At 36.2% G+C, this 22,750-nt stretch overlaps 1 protein-coding gene across 3 annotated transcripts in view; it reads left to right on the top strand.

Moving 5' to 3' along the window:
- Positions 1-5,795: 5,795 nt before the first annotated feature.
- Positions 5,796-22,750, top strand: part of LOC138704566 (uncharacterized) — a 40,674-nt gene continuing 23,719 nt past the window's right edge. For 2 of the 3 annotated variants that reach the window (XR_011333368.1, XM_069832602.1), the window contains exon 1: positions 5,796-6,180. The gene's annotated coding sequence lies outside the window, so the exon portion shown is untranslated. The remainder of the gene's footprint in view (positions 6,181-22,750) is intronic. The other variant, XM_069832604.1, reaches the window with a different exon arrangement.

The raw sequence follows: 22,750 nt of genomic DNA, 5'->3' as shown, positions 1-22,750 counted from the left end.
CATCGTGGTTAGAGTATAGATAAGAGAAACGAGACGAAAGGTAATTTGGAATTAAATTGCATAGTACAGTACTGTATTTTCCTTTTTCGGCCTTATCTACTGTAGTTCAAAGTTGCAAAGAATTTACTGTAGTACAGTACACTGTATTTAGAATTAAACTACAGTAATACGTTTCATTTAAAGCGTGAAGGGATACATAATGCATATTATAAATTTACTGTTAGAATGGGGAGCCTCCCTCCCAATAAAGGACACCTCCCAGATGCGGACAGATTGTTACATCCCTTCGATGTCCGTAAATGAGAGGTTTCACTGTATATGTGTCGTACTTCTGTCTCGAACATGTGTCCAATTATTTACTATTCATGAGATAAAACATCCTCTCTACATGAGCAGTATTACTTTTTTTTTAAGTTGGTTATTTAATGATGCTGTATCAACTACTAGGTTATTTAGCGTCGATGAGATTGGTGATAGCGAGAGGTATTTGGCGAGATGAGGCCGAGGATTGCCATAGATTACCTGGCATTCACCTTACGGTTGGAGAAAACTTCGGAAAAAACCCAACCAGGTAATCAGCTCAAGCGGGGATCGAACCCGCGCCCGAGCGCAGCTTCAGACCGGCAGGCAAGCGCCTTAACCGACTGAGCCACACCGGTGGCTCATTATTACTTGGTATGCAAAAAAACAAAATTAGTCCGTTTTCCCAAAATTATAATAGGCCTATTAATATTGTTTGATTGTAAACAGGTGACCACTAAAACCCATTTCCAGCAAGCATTACCTTCCGAAAAGACTGCACATTTCAATACATGTCTTGAAATTTATCATATAAACAGTCATCATTCACGGCAAAATCAAATGTTTAGAATAATGATTTTTATATAGCAAAAATAAGGCAGAAAAATGCTCGAAGAAAAGGAAAATATGGGAGCCGCGAGACTGTTAAAAAGTAGGGACAATTACGGGAGATTCCGGGAAATACGGGAGGGTTGGCAACCCTAGTTATAGAACATATTAGGCTATGTAGCAGCTAAAGTAACCAAACTGTTATTATCTATAGTCCCGTCGCTCTTATTTTCGGCAGCCAATCACGTTGCAAGGTCGGCTACATTTAAACGTGTGCGTCTTGTGATTCGCTGATGATGACGTTATACATTTCTAAGGCTCACTAAATACTTAATATAATCGCCCGCCATTTTGGCTCATTCGTTGGCGTTCGCAGAAAGCACACGAGGACGTTATTTGCCGCTCAATTATTTGCTGAATTACAGTGCGTTTGATTTATTATCATAGAAGCTACGACATGATAATGTTTAACGGTGTGGCAAATAGATTCCTCGTCTGGTAGCTCGGCAACGAAAGAACAAAAATGGCGAACGACACTACCTACCTAGACTTTATAGAGCCTTCACTTCCTAAGACGTAAGCAAAGAGGAGGAGTCACGCCCGGAATAACAGCGTCGCGACTATAATTCAAGATATCATTTTTAAGTCGATTATTTAACGACGCTATATGAACTACCAGGTTAATTAGCGTATATGAAATTGGTGATTGTGAGATGGTATTTGGGGGATGAGACCGAGGATTAGCCATGTGTTTACCTCACATTCTTCTTACAGTTGGAGAAAATCTCAGACAAAATCAATCAGGTACTCACAAGCAAACATTCTCATGGGGACAGAAAAAAGTTAATGTTTTCTTCCACCACATTAACAATGCCAAAACAAGTGCTTGTAGAAATTTTTGCCACTTGAGCGCAATTACAAGGGCAACCAGAAAGTAAGCTTCCTGGACCGTTTACATAAAGAAAACAAAATTCCATGGAAAGTTTTAATCGAACAGATGACATAGCAATTTTTTAGCTATTTTTCAACACATTTCCCACCGGATTTGAACATTTGTCATACCGTAGGATAAATATAGAGGTGCAGACGGCTGTTACCCACTGACTGCGATCCCAAACAGCAGATTTTTACGACACAGGGCTGCAAAAGTTGATCCTGCGGTGGAGAGTATGTTGAAAAATAACTCAAGAATTGTTGTATCTGTTTCAATAAATATTTCCATGAAATTGTGTTTTTCTTTCTGTAAACGGCCCCAGGGAAACTTACCTTCTGGATGCCCATCGTAATTGCGCTCGAGTGGCCAACACTTGTATAAATACTTGTTCTGAGATTATTAATATGGTGAAAGAAAAAAATTCCCCCATGATAATGCTTGCTTGTCAGCTCAAGAGGGAATCGAACCCACGGAGTAGCTCTGAATCAGCAGCCAAACACGCCTATGACCTGAGCTACGCCAGTAGCAATAATTGTTAATCATATGCTGCGCACTCATTATTTTGGAAGGTTAAATACTCGTTCGTATTAATAATATGTACGTTAGGGTGGAGTGAATTTATACATGAAATTGTTTTTCTTATCTTTTTTTCTAAATGTAATAGTTGCAAAAATCTATATTTTCACATAACTTAGGAATGTTAAAAATACTGCATTTCTATATTTAATTTTTGAGGTGCCCCAAGGGCTTTGAAATTTCTTAAAATAATAATTTTTTGCCTTTTTCTATATTTGTTCTATTATTTTGTTTTTCACTATATAGCTCAATGGTGGGCATTCCTGCGGCATTGCCGCAGTGACGTCAGACCTCAGCGAAGCATCAAACGTACCCCCTACCTTCCCCTTCCCCCACTCCATGAAAATACTGCGCGTGTACGTGGCGGATTATACTGGATTGCTGTACTTCGGAGCTTCATTAGTGACACAATGTCTTTCGCAGAATTATATGAATCCAGAGGATATCACACTTACAAGAAAGGCGGTTCTTTCATTTCTCATGTTTAGGATCAGTTACAATTATTCAGGACGCGAACTTAAATATGTACATTCTTAAAACAGATCTCTTGTTATACGAGTTCAAAGAACACAGATTCAGTGATTTTCTAAGTATGGAGAAAGATGCCACTCCTTTTCATGTTTAAATTGAAAATGTTATCCCAGAATTGCAGTTAGAGGTACTGGATTTGCAGAATGATGGCTTCTTGAAAGCAGAATGTGAAGGTCTACGGGGGGGGAGGGGTAAATTAAAAAAAAAAAATATCTCCAGTATTACATATCCACTGCTTAGACAGTTTGTTTAAAAAATAATGAGTACCACCATTTCCCATAACTATGGCCCTGGAACATAACTATTGTCCATGATACAACTATTCAAATTTTGTACTCCATAACGTAGTACCTCGTTTATCTATATTATTGCTGTACTGTAGTTTGAATTCAAGTCACTGCAGCTATCTATGAACGGTCTATGTTACTTCTACAATGATCTTTGAATGGTTGTATCGTGGACCATAGTTGTGTTCCAGGACCATAGTTATGGAAAATGACGGTATGTATTCATCAACCTACCAGTGCGAACAGCTGTTTTCTAAAATGAAATTTATAAAGTCCAGCCACAGATCCCGCATCTCCTTGCGCAACTGAAAATAGCATGCACAGATATCAATCCCAATTTCGAAGAAATTGCTTTGAAAAATGATTAATTAAATATCACGTGAATGGACTATTCTAATTACATATGGTAGGCAGGAGTGTAGTGGCGCAACTGTTTGTAAATCCGTCACTGCACTGTAGAGTGCAAACCCTCCCACAGTATGTAGTTGCCATTTAAATCCTGTCTTGTGGGTTGCGTTCATTTTGCCCACCATTGATACAGCTAGTGAATTGCTGTAAGATCACATATTTAAACTTTATTTGGAAGACTCTAAATTGGGGTTGCAGTATACAGTATTTTTCTGCCTTCATTATGGTAAGCACGAACCAGTTGTACTATTCTTGTATGACTGACTGTAGGAATAGATGCCTTTACCCAGATTTCCTTACTTTTGACAGCTACTCTTTCTGAAATCTCTCCAACAGCAGATTCTTTTGATTTGAAGTCAGGTTTTAAGCCATTTTTGGCCCATAGATAATATTTCATTACGTCATGACAGGTAGGTAATTGTGATGGGTTCAGCCCCTCCGGCATTTCGAATACAGGGCAGAAGATAAGATTTCTTGTATTAATTAAAGCCAGTGTTCTGATTTAAATACCCTGCAATATAATATGAGTCTTTCAGAGCAGAAGTGGTGTAAATCAAAAATGGGTAATAAGGGTTAAAGTAAACATTCCATAAAATACAGCACAAAGTAGCAATCAATATTCAATTTATTTAAACTATTAGTAGTCAGTGGATAGCAAGGAGGACATATTAATTCCTACTTTGCGCTGTATTTTACAGAATTTTTACTTTAAACCTCATTACCCAATTTTGACTTACACCACTTTTGCTCTGAACGACTCATAAGAGGAATGAATTTTCATTAATTATATTAATTATATCATAACTAAGAGTTTTGTGATTATGCCTAATTTTCTTATAAATTTAGGTTTCTATGACACTTCAAGATGAAATAACAGGGGACCAAAATAGGCAGAGTCTTTAAACATGTATTTTTAAGTTTTTTCCAGGTATCCTGTTCAGATTAAACCTCCGGTGAATGTTCTCTTACTAAAAAATCTGAACTTCCAAATTTTATTAAAATTTCAAAATATGGTGCTCTTGGGGCGCCTCTAAATGAGCCGTTCAGAGCAAAAGTGGTGTAAGTCAAAATTCGATAATGATGTTTAAAGTAAAAATTCTGTAAAATATAGCGCAAAGTACCAATTAACATGACCTTCTTGCTATCCACTGACTACTAATAGTTTAAATAAATTGCATATTAATTGCTACTTTGTGCTGTATTTTACAGAATGTTTACTTTAACCCTCATTTCCCATTTTTGACTTACACCGCTTCTGCTCTGAACGTCCCAAATATTAAGCTACAGAAAAATTATTTTGCACTGTTCTTCATGATATCGAACCACAACTTTACCCTGGTATTACATTTTGATTCCATAAACTTCGTATTTTCACTCCGCCCTAATGTACGTACTGTATTAAATCGTAGTTCGAGTAATGTCTCTTTACACGTACCTATTTGTCATCCTGGTCATTAAAATACTTCACTAATAATTTCGTGATCCCAGTTATTTAAAAATATAATATTTACTAGTAAGGAATGTGACCCTCTCGACTATGGCTGCTGATGTTTGCTTTCATATTTTCAAATCTTACTGTTACAATTTTGTGCTACACGTGTTTATTATTGTAGGAGAAAGAAATTTGAGTGAGGAACAGTCAGTTATTGTCGGGTGACAGAAGGTATAAGATCAGTTAGCTAGCATGCCTAAATTCAGTAAACCACTGAAAAGTAAACTTCATGCTTACGTTAGTGAATTTGGTGCCCATGTGTTTTCAACCGATGGAACAGTGTTGTCACGAAAAAAGTCTTTTATAAGTGAACATTGTGTCACCTACGAAGTAAATATGTGAGTTATGTTGATATAATTTAAATTTATTGCTAAAATATATTATGCCTTTTTAAAATGTATAATGCCTTTTTCAAAGATTATTGTGTTTTTTTTACGGTTTATTGCCATTTTGCCTGCCTATTTATAAATGTCTAAACATCCGGGCTCTAACAATAACACACAGAATTTAAAATACCGATAATGTAAATTGTAAACATTTTAATAATGACACCCCCTTTGAAAAAATTGTGCGTACGCCACTGGAAAAGCCCAACGTGTCTAGCCCTTGAAGATGATGATTGATGAACAATAATTTACAACCGCGTTGACAACGACCATCCATTCTGATGTCCCATAATGCTCAGCAAAGACATGAAAGGAGAGTGACATGGCGAACATCTCCTAGACAACAAAAAAACTGCCATTGCGATATTGTTTTCACCTCCATCGTGATTGGTGCAGTAATTTTATGGACCACGGACGGTACAAGAGCACAATGAACGATCTGACATGAAGGCGGGGAAGCGGTATTGTATGCGAATTATAAAAACATACCATCATAACAATTCGGTGTGAAAGGGTAAGCCATCCTTCATTGTCGCCGAACGTACACAAAGTTATTCACGGGACAGGAACGGAAAAAAATTCGCTCTTGGTCACGTGACACTGGTTACCATAAAGTGCCCGGTCTTCGTAGGACCACCGTCATTTGTGTGGATACTGGAGCGTTGTTAACAGGTTCGAGTGCTTGAGTGTCTGTGAAGTGTAAACGAAGCGGTGGAGGTAAGTAAGCCCATATGCCACCACACAGTGCGTGAGTATACAATACTGTGCATATCGGTCATGCATTACGGCTTGGAAACTGTTCTGAAATATAACATGCAAAGTGGTATTTCTTCTCAATTATGCCTTGATCGAAGATTTTAATACGTGTTTGATTGTGAATATAGTGTAGGATTTTCAGGTGTTCCCCGGCGTCCAAAATCTCGTATTTCCGGACTTTGTGTTGCATACGATCAACACTATTGTTTTTTTATCTCTAAACGTTTATGCACTTGATATTCCACCAGTAAACTTTGCAACTTCGCAATATTCCACTTCTCAACTTCTGAAAACAGCCATTCCAGTTGTCATGGATGTTACATTTTTACAATTTTCAAACTCAGTATATTGAAAATGAAATTACTTTTGTCAACTTTTATTATTAGAATCAACTTAGAAGATTAGTAACATTTTACAGAAAAAAAATTGTAGGATAAAATTTATTATAATCTTTCATGAAATTTTGTTCACTAGTTTCAGAATTATCATGAATATGGATTTTCAAATTGTAGTTCGCGGGAAAAGAGCGGTAAAGTTACTTACAATACTGCAGTGCTCGGGAAAAGTGACATAAGTCAGTTTTCACAAACCTTTTTTTAATAATCTATTGACAACTTACACTGATTTATGTCGATCTGATTTTTTTCTGTATGAATTATTGTAATGGGAGAAATACCTATGTATTTTTTTCCAAGCGAACAGATGTTCCGTAAGTTGTCAATAAATTATCAAAAAAGGTTTGTGGAAACTGACTTGTGTCACTTTTCCCGAGCATTACAGAATATTAAATGTGGTACCACGTGCAGCGTCTTGCACTTACTTACAAATGGCTTTTAAGGAACCCGAATTTCATTGCCGCCCTCACATAAGCCCGCCATCGGTCCCTATCCTGTGCAAGATTAATCCAGTCTCTATCATCACACCCCACCTCCCTCAAATCCATTTTAATATTATCCTCTCATCTCCGTCTCGGCCTCCCCAAAGATATTTTTCCCTCCGGTCTCCCAACTGACACTCAACATGCATTTCTGAATTCGCCCATACGTGCTACATGCCCTGCCCATCTCAAACGTCTGGATTTAATGTTCCTAATTATGTCAGATGAAGAATACAATGCGTGCAGTTCTGCGTTGTGTAACTTTCCCCATTATCCTGTAACTTCATCCCTCTTAGCCCCAAATATTTTTCTAAGAACCAACTTTTATTATTAGAATCAATTTAGAAGATCAGTATCATTTTACAGAAAAAAATTTGTTGGATAAAATTTATTACAATCTTTCATGAAATTCTGTTCAGTAGTTTCAGAATTATCATGAATATGGATTTTCAAATTGTAGTTCGAGGGGAAACAGCAGTAAAGTTACTGACAATATTAAAAGTGGTACCATGTACAACGTCTTGCATCAAAATTCTTCTTCTTCTTCTTCTTCTACGTCACGGTTTAGGCCTTCCATTAGCCTGTTCCGGCTCCAAATTGTTGCTGCCTCCATCTTTTCTTAGGTCTTCCTAAGTTTCTTTTTCCTCGTGGTGAGTAGTTGTATGCTGCTTTTGGTATTCTATTGTCCGTCATCCTTGTTAGGTGGTTTTCTCAATTTGTTCTATATTTCACTATTGTTGTATTTAGTTCCTCTACTTTTAGTTGTTGTCTTATTTCTGTATTGTGTTTTTTGTCTGTTCTTTGGTATCCTGCTATTGGCCTGAGGAATTTCATTTCAGCACCTTGTATTCTAGCTATATGTTGCGCCGTCATTGTCCATGTTTCGGATCCATAAAATTCATAATTTTAAAACTAAGGCAATGGAAAAATTGTTTTACCAAAATGAACTTGAAAAGTTGGTGCATATTTCAAAAAACTACTTTGGAAAATATATTTTTGAAGGCGTTGAACTGTAGGGGAGAGTTGGCTAAAACAAGATACTTGGCGCGAAATAGCTAATTAGCTAAGGTATTAATACCTTCCAGATCACTGAGAGGAATAAGAAACAATTATGGTTTGAGTCCCTCAAGGAATGTATTTTAATAAGTGATTTGGAAATGTGCTCTGTATCACAATGCTTAAGAGGAAAATAATGTTTATTGAAAGTTGTGCAAGTGTCCCGTTTTGCCAAACTGGTTGGATAAAACGGGATAGTTATATAAATCAATTGAAATTGTTGTAATATTAATGAATAAATTACAAAAATTGCACACAAAACATGAGTATGAACAAAGAATATTATTTCTATGTCAATTTATATATTATATTGCTATTAATTACTATAAATATTATAATTATTCAAATTAAGAAATGTCCATTTACAAAATCCTCTGGATCTATGCCACTGCACTCCTCGTGAGTCCACTCTTGGCAATGGGTACACAGGATTCACCCCTCTTCCGATTTTGAATTGGACTAGAGATCGTTGAAATAAATACATGCCTCATCTTTGTCCTCGTTTTCCTCCTCCTCAGAGCTGTTTAAGGGAGTTGGTCATTATCGCATGCAAAATAATGGTAAAAATAGCCTATCTTCAAACAGTCATAAATATAATATTATTTATCAGAGGTCTTTCATTTTTGTTAGCTATGTGTGTATACATATTAAGCTTTAAAGTGAAAAAGAATGCTTACTCTAGAGTAAATCTTTATCCTTAAATTAATTTTTTAAATTAAGCACAATTTTTTTTTATATAAATTCACTACATGTCTGTGATTAGGTACACTCTATTCACTTATTATAGCACATATTGAATTGAAAATTTGACCACTTATTGCTAATAGATACTAAAACATATCCTACTAAAATTATTCATGTATCTGTAATATTATGAGTATAGGGCTTATAGCAATCATCACCGTCAATAAATTAAAAAAAAAATTGACGAAGATTAGTATAAGCCCTATGCCTATAGGCCTAATATTACAGATATTTTAATAATTTTAGTAGGGTATGTTTTAGTATCTGTTAGTAGTAAGTGGCCAAAATTTTAATTCAATGTGTGCTAGGATAAGTGAATAGAGTGTACCTAATCACAGGTATGTAGTGAATTTATATAAAAAATATGTTTAAATTCAAAAATTAATTTAAGGGTAAGATTTACACTAGATTAACCATTCTTCTTTCATTTTAAAGCTTAATGTATATACATATATCACTAAAAAAAATGAAAGAGCTGTGATATATTGTATTACATTTATGAATGCTTGAAGATAGGCAATTCTTACCATTACTTTGCATGCGATAACGTCCAATTCCCCTTAAGGGATCAGTGGACCTAACTTTTCTTGAATTGTTTTCCGACTTTTTGTTTTCCCCAGAAAACTTATTGCCACAATTAGGCCTACTGCCGATTTCTTAGGACCGTATTCATAGACATTCTTAGAGCGGGCTAAATAGCTACTTCCGGTGGATGATCAGCGAACTAACTTTTTTCGTATTCAGTGTTAGCGATAGCACGCGTGCTAAGTAGGGTTAGGCCGGCTAAATTTTAGCCTCCGCCAGTAGGGTAGTTTAAAGGTGGGCTAACACTAAAACATGGCTCGCTATGAAGTTTATAACGTGGCTTTTCTTCGTCGAATTCGTGAAATGAGACGAAGGAGGAAAATATACCTTACAAAATTAATGTATTTAGAACGTCTCGTGATGTTAATTTTAGAAACTTACCTGATTCACTACGGAATATGTGAGATTGATAGTGTTGCTGCGTCCTAACCTATATGAAAACGAAGATGATCACAGTTACAAATTTCAATTGAAACACAATTTCTAACTACAATCCGTTATTACGCTAGATGTAGTGATACAAATTTAATATTGAAAGGTTCTTCTCAGTATTTCCCCTCTTACTAAGCATTTTTAGCGTATTGTTTTCTCTCAGTTTTGTTATTGTTCTGATATAATTAGGCCTATGTATTATGTCGTGATGAAAATTTTAATATCGAAAGAATCTCCTCAATATTTTCCTTTCATTAAGCCTTTTTTTTAGCCTACTGTTTTCTCTGAGTTTTGCAATTGTTCTGATATAATTAGGCCTAGACATTATGTTGTTGCCTGCGTCATCAATTTCGGGGGCAGGGCATCCTCCACCAGCTGTTTTTAGTTATTTCTTAAACTAAAAGTAAATGAATATATACTGAATTAGAATAATTCATTCTTTGAAATCGAATATTCCTTAATAGTTACGTCTAGGCCAGTAGCGGCCCGCGGTTACAAAGGTTGGCAGTTCTGCATGAAAAATAGTGTATTTAGCAAACGCATGCTGTTTATTGCATCTAAATCGGATAACGCGTGTAATTACAGCCCCTTCTCGAAGATGACTGTGCACCCGAAATTGTACTCCATCCGTGCGCTACACCTCTCCTACCTGGTACAACTAGTCACGTAGTGGAGATGTGCCCCACATGCTTTTCTAGTTTTCAAGTCAAATTAACTAAATCCTTCACTCCGGTGTCTGTCCATGTATTTTCTCCTCTAAACAGAATACACGAGTGGTGGAGAAAGCGTTTTATGAGCGCAGCAAAAAACCAATCGTTTCCATTACACATTTCGGTATTAAAATGACTAGCAGGCTACATGATTTCCTCGACTATTTTCAGAAATTTCAATATTTAAATTTTGTGTAGGACGTCCTAATTTCTTAAGTTAACATGCAATTTCTCTTTTAATTTCGAAAATGGTTGGTTGATTAGGTTTTCATTTCATTCATTTTTAATATAAAATATTTCCTTAGACACACTGACACCCACAGTACTATAACACACTGGAATTGTAATGATATACAGTAGTCCAGAAGCCTATGTGTTCTAACGCAGGCCATAAAGAGATGAGGGTGTTGACGGTTCTTTTGTATATTCGGAGAGAGCTGCTTCGGTTGCAGCTCTAATGCAGTCTTATGGGACGGTGAAGAAAACCAGTTTTCTGCTGCCGACTACCCTACGTTGAGCTTCAGAAACTGCCGATCACAGATCCGAAAAGTACACTACAGCTAAAATTCTCGAGCAGTTCAAGGCTCCTACAGACAGTAAAATCTCGAATCGAAGGAGAATGAATTGAAAAAATAAATAAAACGATGAACTAGATTATATAAAAGCACGTTTTACATTTTAAATTTTTTTCAGGTCCATTTAAACGGCGGTTCTGCAGCTCTGCAGTTCTTATTGTAGAGCCGCCCCTGGTCTAGGCCTAACCTAAAAATATTACGTATAATATTATAATATTTCTACTTACATTTTGGACATTTTTTCTTGTGTAGTCGACTTATCTGCACGCTTCCATGTATATTTCTTACTTTTATTACCACAGAAGAAAAACAAATAGTTTATTGTAGTTTAATATTGCTAATAACCTCACAAATAAACAGAAACGATCCTGAATTTCTTGCGTCTGAGCATGACAACTGCCAGTCTGCACATGCGCAGTAACATTTTCCGAACGTAATACGCAGACTAACGTAGCCACTAAATAATCGGCGTCTATGAATTCGTAAAAGTAACCTGGCTATAACCGGAGCTAGTTTAGCAAGCTCGTAGCGTGGGCTAGCGTGATGTCTATGAATATGGCCCTTACGAACTACACTTACGTGATCCTCACTATACCATGGTACACAGCACTACCACCAACAACTAATGACCAATTTCGATGGCGGCCCGTAGCCGACTTTACGTCAGAACAAGCCAGAAATGTGGGAATTAGGGAAAGTGTAATAATTATGATGACGAAATGAGTTACCCAGCAATTCTGCTTCAATTGGCTGGGATAAAACCTCAGAAAAATCTCAACCAGGTAACTTGCTCTAACCATAAATTGAACCCGCGCCTGCTCGTTGCACGGTTAGACATGCTAACCGTTTACTGCACAGCGGTGGACACTTTTTGCTTATCGGAAACTGTGACTACGAGCAGTATTCCTCACGAGTTCATTCTTTCGCCTGTCGATCAGTATAAAACAAGACTGCGTTTTAAAAAAAAGTACAGAAATAAATAGCAGTTTAACAGGAACGAATAAAGGAGATCACAATTCAATACATTTTCTTATTATTCACATATTAGGTTTAATTAAACCTGTCACGACTCCAGTTAGCCTATATATGTTCCTCATTTTGTCTTATAGTTGAACTTTTGATATTCATTCACTCATTTATTCATTCATTCATTCATTCATGCATGCATTCATTCATGCATTCATTCATTTATTCTTCATTCATTTATTCAATCATTAATTCATTCTTTCATTCATTCATAGTGTTCTGCTCAAGGGCAGGTCTTTCACTGCAAACCCAGCATTCTCCAGTCTTTTCTATTTTCTGCCTTCTTTGTCTCCTCATATGATCCATATGTCTTAATGTTGTCTAATGGTTAATCTCACTGGGGTTTTCATAGTTTTCCTCAGTCACAATGTCAAATCCCGGATTTGAAATTTACATACCATGATTCATCATCGCGTTAATCAACCAATATCATACACCTTAAAACAAAATTTAAATCAGTTAGGCCTACATGAACACCAGCCATCCATAACACTTGCATCCCAGGAACTCAACAATAATCAACGTCCTATTGATTAAACCAAAGATCCTACACACACGATATGACCGTAGATGTCTTAGCGTGTAGGGGAGAGTCGGGTAGTATCGGACATCGGGTAATATCGGACAGTGAGTTTCTTTCATCTACCACACGATGATAGTACCTGATTGACATGGTTACGTTTCTGTGATGTCGCATAGAGAAACGTAACCATGTCATTCAGGTACTATCATCGTGTGGTAGATGAAAGAAACTCACTGTCCGATATTACCCGATGTCCGATGCTACCCGACTCTCCCCTATAAAAAACTTAACAAAATACTTCATATATATTTTTCTCCTTCTTTTGTCGCTGTTATTTATACTCGCTTTAACATCTCTGGTCATATCGCGAGTCAATCTTTTGAGTGAAATCCGAAGGCCTGTGTACTATTGTTGAGATTGGCTCTATTGTTGTGAACTAGATTGCGACTGTATGATTTGTTATGAATATGATTTCGGTGATGAATGAGGCCGTGATATTCAGGGATTTTGTGGCCCGCGTTTCCTGGCATTTGCCTTATGGTTGATGGAAAACCCTGAGGAACCTCAACCAGGAAATTCAACCCGACCGGGAATCGAACCCGGACCCTCTGCGTAAGAGACCAGCATGCTGACTCCTACACCACAGAAGTGGTCTTGATATTTTTGTTACTTATATCTTTATTATTTAGGCTTGTAACTTAGCAACCAAGAAAATTAAAACCGGTTACTTTATCTATTATCTTGTTTTCGATAAAGATTTTGTTTATCAGTAGGTTTATTATCTTTTCTGGTAAATGTTATAACTTTTGGTGTTGGTGAATATCTTAATTCAGCGTTCCCACCCACGAGTGAGGTTGCCTGCTCGAAACCTGGGTATGCAGCGAACCTTAGTGTAGTCATCCGGTGTGAGTTTGGAAATGTGCTAGCTTGAGGGTTAGCGCAATAGATCGTTAAAGGTCTCAGTGCTCGATCGTAGTGTCTCCCTCCAGAAATTCCATTCCATTCCAACCCCACATGCTTCTGCAGTAGTCAGGAGTAAAATTACGTCAACAGGGTTCATGTGGTGAGAACGGAATAGTATTGGCTCAGGAAGTTCAAAAGTTGAACAAATTAATTAATTATTTATAGTCACTTCCAACTTCGAAATGTCACCTCTGAGGAGCTATCGCGTAGACTTCATTATACAGGGACATCATTTTATTTTTACTTCAATTTTTTATTGTATCTGAGTTTTTTAATGTACTTCGCTCCCATCCCCTCTACTAGTAAACTTCCAACTGTTCTCCTCACAGAACCAAGCGTATATTGCCTTAAGGTCGTAGTAAACACAAGCAGTATTGAGTTAGTGAGTATAGTACGTTCCAGAAATATGTTCGCGTTTTCCAGCGACGAAAGAGTTTTCAATATTGAATCATATTTTCGCACAGGTACTGTCCTCCGTTTGCCTACGTCGCATCCCGATTTCCCTCACCCGCAACTGTTTAAGGGGAATTGGACGTTATCGCAAGAAAAGTAATGGTAAAAATAGCCTATCTTCAAGCAGTCATAAATGTAATAGTACTTATCACAGCTATTTAATTTTTTTAGTGATATATGTATATACATTAAGCTTTAAAATGAAAGAAGAATGGCTAATCTAGTGTAAATCTTACCCTTAAATTAATTTTTAAATTTAAATATATTTTTATATAAATTCACTACATACCTGAGATTAGGTACACTCTATTCACTTCTCACAGCACACATTGAATTAAAATTTTGGCCACTTACTGCTAATAGATACTAAAACATAACCTACTGAAATTATTAAAATATCTGTAATATTATGGGCATATGGCTAATACTAATCTTCGTCAATTTTTTTAATTTATTGACGGTGATGATTTCCATAGGCCCATGATATTAAAGATACATGAATAATTTTAGTAGGGTATGTTTTAGTATTTATTAGCAGTAAGTGGTCAAATTTTCAATTCAATATGTGCTATAATAAGTGAATAGAGTGTACCTAATCACAGGCATGTAGTGAATTTATAAAAAAAATTGTGCTTAATTAAAAAAATTAATTTAAGGGTAAAGATTTACTCTAGAGTAACCATTCTTAATATGTATAGACACATAGCTAACAAAAATGAAAGACCTCTGATAAATAGTATTATATTTATGACTGCTTGAAGATAGGCTATTTTGACTATTATTTTGCATGCGATAATGACCAACTCCCCTTAAAATAACTTAAATAAAAGTAATTAACTGTCACGTGATTTCCCCCCCCTTTCTACGATCCTGCGACATAACAACTTGGACGGACAGTAGATAGCATGTCTGAGTAATGTTATCTGTGCGGGTCGGACAGAGGTGAAGATTGAATTTACAGTACGTAAGGTACTCTTTTATATAATTATTTCAGCATGAGTTACTAGTACGAAGGACGAAACTGGTAATTGGAATTAGATGTAGTATTCTATAGTGCGATGATATGCACAAAAGAACTGAAGCCTGTATCTAAATGAAAGGCCACCATTTTCAAAACTGTGTTTAAATTTCCATATTATGATTATTTTTCAGTTCAACTTCATTCTTTATATTGTACGCTAATGTGCTGTAGACAGTATAATATACACTGCATAATGAATACGTTCGCATGGATAACTCAGTTCGTGAGTAAAAACACTCATTGTTAATACTGTACTGTATTTTGATTAAACAAAAACCTACTGAAAATCATCAAACTCAGAATTACGATATCTCCTAGTTTACGTAAATGGATGAACTACTTTTCTTCCCTCCTATACTTAGTAAAGTTATTTTGTTTGGATTTTACGCCAGTATCATCGAACTTTAATCGTGGAAGGGAGTAGCAAACGGTGAACCATTAATCCAAAGGTATAGCCAGGTTAATATTAAAAATGTTAGTAAAAATAAAATGATGTCCCTGAAGAACAAACGACTAACATTTTACTCCAAAGCCAACAGTCTCAATTGTCAGTACAATGCAATAATGTTCATCCTGGAAGTTACATTTCTATGGAAACGGTGGACTAATAGGCCTATAGTGTATCAACTATAGTGTTATCTAAGGGCTATACTACACAAACGTTAAAAATGTTGCGTTGACAGGCGTTGGTAACGTGTGAAAAATGTATGAACTGCACGTTGCGTTAGGGACGCTGTGTTTGGTTTCAGAACTGCAAAGGATGTTATACAAGTTGCATATGTAGCTCTGCTATGTGTCCCATTTATAAGTCTGTCTCAAAAAAAGAGGAAAAGGAGATGGTGAATTCATCCCGCAAACATTAAGAGATTTTCGACAGGAAAATTCTATAATTTTAAAATCACCGACAGTATCCCGATAAGTTTTTTCTCTATTACAGAATGTCAATAAAAAGTTTTGATGATCTTTTGAATTTTAATTTCTCGTTAAATTAGGAAAACTGATATTGTAATGAGGAAATGAATTCACCATGTCGAAAAGCTGGTTGTAACATTAAGGTAAGTAATAAAATTTGCCTTAATTTGTAATGACTATATTTTTATTTTATGCATTATATGTTGAAAATTAAGAACATTACAAGCTGCAGAAAATTATTATATTTTTATTTTATATATAATATGTTAAAAATTAAAAACATTATAAGCTGCAGAAATCAGTACTGACTGAAATTAACAATGAATTCAGAATTATTTGAACCATCGACAATAACACTCAACGGCGACATATCCGACAACTGGGACATTCTTGATGTTGCCCGTTGCTCGACAAGCAGGTTTCTGAACACTACAAAAACTTTTAAACGGGCTTCAATTGCAAGCTCTGGAGGTAAATTGTCCATGATTTTGACAAATGATAATAGGAAAGCTTTGTTTCCATCCTTGTCATTCTCTCTGTCTTGTCTTTGTATGGCCACGCTCTCTGATAATATATTTGTAATATCCCTTGATGCAGTTACTAGAATATTTTCCGATTTTTCTTTTCTTCCTGTCCCTGTCGAGCGAAGAGATGGTCCCGATTTTGTTTGGGTATCGTTTACATTACTCTCAAGACCCGAAGTAGCCTGAGAAATAATACCATCCGGTATGTCGTCTTGTTTAGGTGAAGGTATAATCGAAATGGATTCATTCTCACCAAGAGTAGGTATACCTTATTTTATTTCAAGGAGTGCAGTTCGGTGGCTTCTTTGAACAACCATTTACAGATTTATGACTTTCTACACAAACAGCTCTGACAATGCCATCCTGTCCCCTCGTCCCAACATTGCACTGTTGTCACAATCCTGATGACCTTCGAAATTATGCAGTGAAACTGACGGGATTCTTGGAATTCGGAAAAGATGCGGCAACTCTGCCTCCACGTGGATTTGACGGGAGCCTGTCAATTCTTCTGAACAAAGGTTGTGATTGGTTACTGACAAGAGAAGACAAGATTTCCGTCACAGTAAGGAAGACGTTTATTTATGACAACCAATTAGTAGGAGGCAGTAGAAGGTTTGTCGGCAAAGTCCTTTCTACGAAACTGCACTCCATGAAAAAAAATAGAGTATAGTAAAAACTGCATTTTCTTGACAATATCCATTCTGTTGTTGACGTTGCGTTGGTGACGCACATGTAGTATGAATACGTTTGCAAAAGATGGCGTTGCCAACGCAGACCTCTGCGTTGAAACTTTCCAACGTCGAAGCAACGCAACCAAACGCAACATTTTTAACGCGTGTGTAGTATAGTCATGCAATTATACAAGCGATCATATTACTAAAAACCAAGTTTTTATAAAAGAACGTTGTCAACGCAACGTTTTTAACGTTCGTGTAGTATAGCCCTAACATTCACGGAATTGATGAGAGCAAGATGATATTTTGAAGAGATGAGTTGTAGGATTCTTGTTACGGTTGGGGAAAACTCAGAAAAAAATTTAACCAGGTAATCAGCCCAAGCGGGAATCGAACACATGCCCAAATTCAGATCTGGAGCATGGGTCCCGCTCATTAATGATAGAGCACGCCGGTAATCAGTTGAAAATTGTAATATAGTTACTCGTACAATTTAGAAGATTATAAAGGTTAAAAACTAAATAATTGTTGTCTAAAATTGTGTCCTTAAATTTTGTATTATAAAAAAAATTAAAAATAGAGATCGCTTAAAGTTTAAATATTCATTCATTCGTAGTTTTCTGCCCAAGGCAGGTCTTTCACTGCAAACATAGCATTCTCCAATCATTCCTATTTTCTTGAATAACTTTTAAAGGGAAAAATTGTTCCGGGACCGGATATCAAATCCGGAACCTTTGGCTAAGCGCGCCAACGTTCTACCACTGAGTATCCAGGAACTGTACCAGACCGCGGGCCAATTCTTTCCTTAGTCAAAGGTCCCAGGTTCGATGCCCGGTCCCGAAACGCTTTTTTTCTTTAAAATTATTCAAGTCAGCTTTACAGAAAGCTAAACCTAGAAGCCAGATTTGCATTCCTATTTTCTGCCTTCCTCTTAGTCTCCGCATATGGTCCATATATCTTAATGTCATCTATCATCTGATTTATTCTGCACAAATTCTTCTCCCGTTCACAATCCCTTCCAGTGCATCTTCAGTAGGCAGTTTCTTATCAGCCAGTGACCCAACCAATTAATTTTTCTTTTCTTGATCAGGTTTAGCATCATTATTTTTACATCCACTCTTTCCAACACAGTTTCATTTCTTAGTCTGTCTGTCCATTTCACACACTCCATTCTTCTCCATATCCACATTTCAAATGTTTCTATTCGCTTCTCTTCACTTCGTCGTAATGTCCATGTTTCTGTTCCGTACAATGGCACACTCCACACAAAGCACTTCACTGGTGTCTTCTTTAGTTCTGTTTCCTGAGGTCCGCAGAAGATGCTCCTTCTTCTTTTAAAGCTTCCTTTGTTTAAATATGTGTTTTTTCATACACTCAGTATTACGGGGAATCCACGGGCGCTGCTTCAAATCCCGTTTAGCGCAAGGATTATTTGTCTGTTTGTTGCATCAAATTCCGAGTAGGTCTAGTCTTAAAAAAGGATGAGAAGTCAGCACGGGTCAATAGAATGGCACGGAATGTTCGTCCAATGTAATGTTGTGACAGTGAAAGAAAACTTTCCTTCACTCAGCCTCCAATAAATACAGTACATATTAGTGTCTGTATGTGTTTATTCTAGTCAAAAGATAAATTATGAAATTCTAGAACAATTTAGTGAAAGCACTCGTTGGTGAAATCAAAAATACAAAAATAATCGCATACTACACGTTTTGAAAATGAAAGAAACCAACATAACAATAATAATAATAATAATAATACTTACTTACTTACTTACTTACTTACAAATGGCTTTTAAGGAACCCGAAGGTTCATTGCCGCCCTCACATAAGCCCGCCATCGGTCCCTATCCTGTGCAAGATTAAGCCAGTCTCTATCATCATATCCCACCTCCCTCAAATCCATTTTAATATTATCCTCCCATCTACGTCTCGGCCTCCCTAAAGGTCTTTTTCCCTCCGGTCTCCCAACTAACACTCTATATGCATTTCTGGATTCGCCCATACGTGCTACATGCCCTGCCCATCTCAAACGTCTGGATTTCAAGTTCCTAATTATGTCAGGTGAAGAATACAATGTGTGCAGTTCTGTGTTGTGTAACTTTCTCCATTCTCCTGTAACTTCATCCCGCTTAGCCCCAAATATTTTCCTAAGCACCTTATTCTCAACCACCCTTAACCTATGTTCCTCTCTCAGAGTGAGAGTCCAAGTTTCACAGCCATATAGAAGAACCGGTAATATAACTGTTTTATAAATTCTAACTTTCAGATTTTTGGACAGCAGACTGGATGATAAGAGCTTCTCAACCGAATAATAACACGCATTTCCCATATTTATTCTGCGTTTAATTTCCTCCCGAGTGTCATTTATATTTGTTACTGTTGCTCCAAGATATTTGAATTTTTCCACCTCTTCGAAGGATAAATCTCCAATATTTATATTTCCATTTCGTACAATATTCCCGTCACGAGACATAATCATATACTTTGTCTTTTCGGGATTTACTTCCAAACCGATCGCTTTACTTGCTTCAAGTAAAATTTCCGTGTTTTCTCTAACCGTTTGTGTATTTTCTCCTAACATATTCACGTCATCCGCATAGACAAGAAGCTGATGTAGCCCGTTCAATTCCAAACCCTGCCTGTTATCCTGAACTTTCCTAATGGCATATTCTATAGCGAAGTTAAAAAGTAAAGGTGATAGTGCATCTCCCTGCTTTAGCCCGCAGTGAATTGGAAAAGGATCAGATAGAAACTGACCTATACGGACTCTGCTGTATGTTTCACTGAGACACATTTTAATTAATCGAACTAGTTTCTTGGGAATACCAAATTCAATAAGAATATCATATAATACTTCCCTCTTAACCGAGTCATATGCCTTTTTGAAATCTATGAATAACTGATGTACTGTACCCTTATACTCCCATTTTTTCTCCATTATCTGCCGAATACAAAAAATCTGATCAATAGTCGATCTATTACGCCGAAAACCGCACTGATGATCCCCAATAATTTCATCTACGTACGGAGTTAATCATAATAATAATAATAATAATAATAATAATAATAATAATAATAATAATAATAATGTATACTAATAATAAATCTGTAGCCGAAATTTTTCTGGTAATTTTCGATTTTCCAAAAATAATTGGTACTAACATATATAATTAACCATCCTGAAACCGAAAATCGCTTTTTTGACATTTTCGTTTGTATGTCTGTCTGTCTGTCTGTATGTTTGTTTGTTACCTTTTCACACGATAATGGCTGAACCGATTTATATGAAAATTAGAATATAAATTAAGTTCGTTGTAACTTAGATTTTAGGCTATATGGCATTCAAAATACTTTATTTGAAAGGGGAGTTATAAGGGGGCCTGAATTAAATAAATCGAAATATCTCGCTTATTACTGACTTTTGTAAAAAATGTTACATAACAAAAGTTTCTTTAAAAATGATTTCCGATAAGTTTTACTCTTTACAAAATTTTGATAGGACTGATATTTAATGAGATAAATGAGTTTTAAATTTAAAATAACGCCATCTAAGGCGGTGCAATGAAATAAGAAAAACTGACTTCGTCTACAAGGGGCCTTGGACAACAACAATCGAGAGATATTAAACATAGCCTACAGAGAATGTTTCTGTGTTTGTATGAAATAATATCTGATGCTAAATTATCCGATTTGTATAATTAATTATTATTTCACCATTGGAAAGTGTAGTTTCTCTAGATGGACATAATGATATAATGTTATTACAGTAACTTCTGAGTGAATCGAGGACAGGTAAGATTAAAATAACTTCTTATGCACAGAAAACTTATTATTATTATTATTATTAAATATCCGCGGAAAAGAACCCTAATTCACCGAGCGGTATGCTAGGGTTTTAGTTTTTGTTATGGGTAAACTACTTATCTATACTACTTATTTTTACACAGATAATGGTGAAATATGTATCTAAAATCTTTTAAAGATGAAGTTTAGCAAGTCTATAAATTGTCTGTAGCAACAAGGTTTTATGATCACTTCACATAGTGGAGTCCTGTATTCGGTGTCGCAGTCCAGAAGATGTCTTTATTTGAAATCTCTTTGCTTCAATAATAGGACAGTCAAATAGAAGGCGTTTCACACTGTGAAGGTCTTCGCGGCAGGAGCATGTAGAGTCGATGTCTGCTGGAATGTTGAATCTGTCGAAGTAAGTACCAAATTTCCCATGTCCAGAAATAAACAGCGTTGTTACGAAAGTAGGTTTGAAGTGATGGCTTTTGAGTCGGTCGTGGATTGTTGGGAAGTAGGTGTCTCTTGTTAGTGATCCGATTGTGCATGTCGTCCATCTAGTATTCCAGTTTTTATGAGTCTGTTGTCGTATTTGTTTCTTGATATAAGATATCGGTTGTAAAGTGTATGTCGGAGTTTCACTGCTGGATGCTGCAGCTTTCGCTAGCTCATCAGCTCTTTCGTTTCCTCTTACACCATTGTGTCCACGGACCTAGAAAACTTAATAGGCTATTTTGTACATTCATTAAACTATGGTTGCATGTAATAACAAATAAACATGTTAAAGGAATTGTCATTGCACCAAATGAGTGTCTCTGGACCAAAATGATCGCATTTTAATTACTTAAATACAATTTAAATTAAGTAACATATTAAACGATTTATCCTTCTATCAAACATGAATGTTCCCTGGATCAAACGTCCTATTTCAATTATGTAATTACTTTATATTTATTTCTAACAGGTGCAGCGGAGCGCACGGGTACGGCTAGTAATAATAATAATAATCATAATAATCATAATAATAATAATAATAATAATAATAACAGATTTGAAAGAAAATGTTATCATATGGAAAGGAAGACATTAAAAAAAACTATTGAAGCTGAAAAATGTTTAGCATTAACAGTAATAATAATAATAATAATAATAATAATAATAATAATTATAATTATAATTATAATAATAGAATGTAGGAAAGTTCTGGACTGGTCCGCAGGGAATCTGCAGCGCGGAAAACCTTAGGGACAAGCATACCATTTCATTCCGGGTAGTGCAATGAGCCCACCCAAGTAGCCTACGTTGTGTCTGAGCCGTCGTTGCAACGACTCTTCCATCTATTGAGCCCCTTGAAGAATGGAGCACTAACTGGGGACTGTCCTCACACGTAGGCGCTACAGATTCCCCTGCTGGAGGGCCCCAAACTCCACTACAGCCTACAGAATCCTTTCACCTTTCCACCGCGGTGTCTCAACCCCTAACATAGTGTGTAAAAAAAAAATATGGCTGTATTCGATATTTTAGTATGTCTGATTGCATGTTGGCTGTATTTCATATTTTTGTATGTTTGATTGTGTTGTTAACTGCATTTGATATTCCTATATGTCTGATTGCATGTTGGCTGTATTTCATATTTTTTGTATGTTTGATTGTGTTGTTGACTGCATTTGA

Source organism: Periplaneta americana, chromosome 8, assembly GCF_040183065.1.
Source record: "Periplaneta americana isolate PAMFEO1 chromosome 8, P.americana_PAMFEO1_priV1, whole genome shotgun sequence".
Taxonomy (NCBI): domain Eukaryota; kingdom Metazoa; phylum Arthropoda; class Insecta; order Blattodea; family Blattidae; genus Periplaneta; species Periplaneta americana.
The sequence above is the reverse complement of the archived record's forward strand: the minus strand, read 5'-3'. Positions and strand labels throughout refer to the sequence as shown.